This window comes from Sminthopsis crassicaudata, chromosome 5 (assembly GCF_048593235.1).
Source record: "Sminthopsis crassicaudata isolate SCR6 chromosome 5, ASM4859323v1, whole genome shotgun sequence".
NCBI lineage: Eukaryota > Metazoa > Chordata > Mammalia > Dasyuromorphia > Dasyuridae > Sminthopsis > Sminthopsis crassicaudata.
Window position 1 is genome coordinate 228,989,395 of NC_133621.1, and position 5,209 is coordinate 228,994,603.

A 5,209-nucleotide genomic window follows, 5' to 3' on the forward strand; every position below is an offset into this window, starting at 1 on the left:
TAAAAGCAATTTTTAACAATTTTTTTTGTTTTGAGTTCTATCCCTTCTTCTTCCTTTCCCCCTTCACTGAAACAGTAAGCAACCTGATATAGATTATATACGTACAATCTTGCAAGATATATAAGAAAAGAAAATTAACCTTATGGGCTTTTAAGCTAGGGCAGATCTACCAGGACCTATCTATCTGTTCAATGGTGGCAAGATGGAGCCCAGGAAGACATTTATGAACACAGGAATAGATTCACTCACCATCTTCCATTTCTGCCTCATAGAGTATAAAAGACTTCCAATTTTTTCTTCCCCAAACCCAAATAGGGTTTGTCCCAAATAGGACAGTCTTTCCATTCTTCAAACATCTTCTATAATCCTGACTCCTCTGGGAAGCCTACCTAGATTCATCAGAAGGAAAGTGACCACACTTTGACCAAACTTTATGTTAACTAAAAGGAATCATAGAATCCAGAGCTAAAAAGGACCTTAGGAAACTCATCAATCCACAACCATTTATTAAGTACCTACGCATGGAAACAACAAACATTAACTTGGACAGACTTCAAAAGATAGTGGAGGATAGAAGGGCCTGGCATCCCGATCCATAGGGTCATGAAGAGTCACACAGGATTAAACAAATAGTCCTTGGATAGTGATAAGACCTGAAGAATAGAACCCCAAGTGTAAAAAAAAATCCCCTGTCCTTAAAGTGCTAACTATCTGGAAGGGGAAAATAGACATGGACATATACAGGGATAGAGAAGATATTTTTCAAAATAGATACAAAGACATTTGAAGAGAGAAGGAAGTAGTGAATGGGGAGTTCAGAAAAGGTTTCCCATTGAAAATGATGGTTGAAAGTTCCCACTGAAAGTGATAGTTGAGTTGAGCCTTAAATGAAACTGGAATTCTGAAAGGCAGAGGGTATTCTAGAAGAAGGGCTTTCCAGGCATGGAGAGACAGGAAATGTTTGAGCTTAAAAAGGGGGGGGGGGGAATAGAAGAACAGTAAGACAGTCAGTCTGTTTGGATGCACTGTGTTTTGTGTGAAATGGGAGAAATGCACAATTCAACTGGAAAGGTAAGCAAGGGCTAGTTGACAGAGGAAAATATATTGAGCCCTGGATTTGTCAGCCCCAACAAACAGATAAAGGGTAAAATGTCTCTGAAGGGTTCAAGTAGAATCTCAAAGTTGAGTAGTTGGTGGCATCTTTTGAACTTGACTTTCTGGAATTTTGTGTTTTGGAGAATACTAGAAAAGAGGAGCCAAAAGAAAAGAGATTATTCTCTATATTGGAATACTCAAGCAAGGAAGAGTGGAATCTCCATTCTCCAGGTGCTACATCACTCCAATCTCCAGATACCAACTCCCCAGACACTATTTTTCTGAAATGGGCAGAAAAGTTGGGGTTACAAGGTGGCAAAAATATTGCTGAGAGCAGAGAGTGCTGACTGGCGAGCTAATTCAAGCTCCCTCCTCTCTTTCCATTCTGGGTAAGAAAGCAACTCTCCATTTACTGTCCAATTCATCACAATTCTGTCCCCTTTCCGATGGTGGGGAGGATTTCAAATGAGGAGAGTCAGATTCTTCCTCTGCAGTCAGAAAAATGAATCACCAACTCCTTCCTATACAACAAGCTATCCCCACTCCACCTCTATTATCCTTTCATTGTTATCATCTTATTCCCCTTTATAAAGAAAATCTGGCAGTCACTATGTCCCCTGATGCAGATAAATATTAAGGTTACTATCTACTAGTGACTCAAAATGAGATTCAATTGACTCCTCCACGCTAATTCCAGGGGGACCAGGAGTGATTAGCAGGAGCCACTTCCAGTCTATATTTTCCTATGTGCAGCTCAGTTTGATAAAGGCTTAAAAGATGAAAGCAGAATTATCTTCATTCCTGGCTTCACTTTCTTAACTACATTTTAAACTGGAGTGAAAGAAAGAGTTGGGGTCAGGAAGAATCAGAACCCAAAGGGGTTCAAAAACAAATCCTAGTGGAAAAGATATCTGAAGCAAGTCCAGGAAAAGTGTATCAGTGGAATCTTGACCTGAAGAAAACAGTCCAGGTGGAAGGTTGGGTATGGGACCTTCCCAAGTTGGCTACCTTCTGTGCTCCTACATTAGTTTTAAAGAGAGACAGCCTTGGGAGAGAATAGGTGATTCAAGTCACCTACAAGGTGTCTCTGGAGCTCAGGATAGGAGCCATGTGCCCTTCTCATCCCTTGCTGATGGCAAACTTGTGAAAAAGTGACTTTTATTTTTGGGGAAACACCGGAAGACGTGATGTCCATGTCTCTAAATCTCTGAAAGCTTTTTGTTTAGAAGAAAGATTAGACCTAGTCAGCTGGACCTGCATAGGTCAGAACTAAGTAACATGAGCTTAAGGATAGATAAAAAAGGGATTTAAGAGAAAGTCTTCTAACAATTTAGGGCAGTGTAGAAGATGGATGTATGGACAACTTCCAGGGCAACCATCTCTCCTTCTTTGAAGATACTCAAGTGAAACTATTTTACCCATTGCAGAGAATCCTGGTTAGCTATGAGTCTGGGAATTGGTGGCTCCAGATCCAAGGGTCTTTCAAGTATTGTACAGATTATCGTGTTTTGTTCTCAAATCCTCTACAAGTCTATTGGCATTTCTGCCCACAGATTGGCACTTGTTCAGTGGCTCTCTATTGCCTCTGGGATACAGAGATATATAAGCTCCTTAGTGTGGCATTTTGTAAGGAATACATTAGCCAAATGAAGAAGCCCAGAGGGAGCTGAGTCACTCTGCTGGAGTAGTTGTTGTTGTTAGTTAAGTCATGTCTGACTCTTCCTGACCCTGTTAGGGGTTTTCTTGGCAAAGATACTGGAGTGGTTTGCCATGTCCTTCTTCAGCTCATTTTACAGATGAGGACACTGAGGCAAACAGGGCTAAGTGACTTACCCAGGTCATACAGCTAGTAAATGTCTAAGGCTGGATTTGAACTCAGATCTTCCTGACTCAGGCCTGATTCTCTTTGTACTGCACAATCTAGCTGTCCTCTTTGTAAGATTAGCAGTAACGAAGCCCCTTTTACAGCTTAAGGAAAGTCTGAATATCAAATCCCCAGGAGGCTCTTCTCCCTTCGAATATGAATCAGCACAGTCCCCAGGTCCAGGCTCTTGGCTCTGTTATACCTATGCATAGTCCTGATGAGGTTCGGCTCCCCTCAATTCCAAGTCAGGGAATGAAAAATGAAGGGCAGAGAGTTGTGGGAATCCCCTTCTGATCAGTGTAGGTCCTTCAAAAATGAATTTACAAACCCAAAAAATTAAACTGGCAAAAGACATTTATTGGCACTGGGAAGTCAGCTTTTGCAGGCTGACTTCCTTAGTGGCAAGGTTCCCTGGAGAGAAGTAAAGATCTAGCAGAGAAATCCTGACAGAAAGGTAAAGAGGATAAGGTAGGGAAATGTGTGAGAGAGACAAAGAGAGGTTAACCCTGAAAAGAGAATGTCATTTTAGTGGGCAGAGAGTCCTTCTCAGGCAGCTATGTCAAGGGAAGTCTCTTGTCCTGCCATGATCCTCTGCAAGGAATTGAGCCCAGTTGCCTCTTTTTATAATTGAAACTTTGGCTCCAGACTGGGGGCAGTTCGAGTTGAAATCAGACAGAGATCTTTTCAAATTGAATGAGTAGGTCTAGACTAATCTTCAACTCAATAAAACACTAATCAGTAATGAGAGGTATTCGTGTCTAACAGAATGAAACTACTTGTCTTGATTTCCTGGGGTGGGTCTTTTGCAAAGAGAAGGATTCAAGGAGAGCCTCAAGGAGTTTCTACCTCATGGCCCCCTCCAAATCAGAGAGAGAGTTTTGGGGCTCCCCTCATCAGTCCTGTTAGATCCTTTCAACCTAGACTTTACTGATTTGGTAAGAAAGTGCCACATTTCCTCCAGAGTCCCAGTAGAGTGCTCAATTCTACCCAGGGATTCAGTGGACCTCGACAGTTTCCATCATGTTCCTTGATTGTTCTTCATACTGAAAGCATTTCCTTTTCAATAAAGCAGGCTGCTATACTGCCTTTTTGTGAGCTCCATGTTTCCTAATGCTGAACTTTGATCTTCCATACCTTCCTAAATCTATATTAAGACACATATAAAGCTCTTCATCATATGGTTTCAGTCTCCACTTCCAAGCGCATTGCAATTCATTATTCCCTTTCATGGACTCTATTGCCCAACTAAACAGGCACATTTGCTTTTTCCCTGATTCAGAATTTCATCTCCTGCTTCTATGATTTTGCATGTCACTCCACTTGCTTGGAAGGCATCCTCTCTTCATCTTTTAACAACCCCAGCTTCCTCCAGGACTCAATTACCATTCTATCTCCTATCCAGAAAGTCTCTCTCTCTTCAGTTTTTTTACTCTCTCTTCCTCCTCCTCAAATGATCACATATGCATTATACATGGTGTTCCCCAGTAGGCTCCTTGAAGACACGATTCTTTTCATGTTGTCTTTGTACCCTCAAGCCCCAGGAAAACAACTTGTATATTATAGGTAGTGGATAACTGGTTGTTAGATTGGAAGAGGAGAGGAGGGCAAGAGGAGGAAGAAAAGAGAAAAAGGAGAAGAGAAAATGGAGGGGGAGAGGGCAAGGAAGAAAAGGAGAACAAATGAGAAGAGAAAGAGGGGAAGGAAGGGAAGAGGAGAGGAAGAAAGGAGGAAGAAGAAGAGAAAAAAGAGAAGGAGGAGAGGACGAGGAGGAAGAGGAGGAGAAGATAAAAAGGCAAAGAGGAAGAAAGAAAGAGAAAGAGGAGAAAAAGAAGGGAAGGAGGAGGAGAGAACAAAGATTACAGAACTTAAATTTTTAAACTGTTGCTCGCAAGCCCATACAATATCTCATAACTGAATGTGAGGATCACAAAATTATGATTTATTATCAATAAATGTTTTATTTGTATACTAGTGTGTGTGTGTGTGTGTGTGTGTGTGTGTGTGTGTGTGTGTGTGTGTATCCAGGCTCACATAAAAATTTCTCAGGCCAAAGGGATCACAAGTGGAAAAAGTTTAAGAAGCTCTAGCATACAGCATATAGTTGGTCAGTCCTGGGATATTCACATTGTAGAGCCCTGTCTTAGGTTAGGGAAGTGGGTCAAAGTGAGCTTTCCAAAGGAAGAGATTTGGTCTTTGCCTTTGGGGAGCTTCCATTTCAATGAGAGATGAGGCAGATGAGGCACACACCCA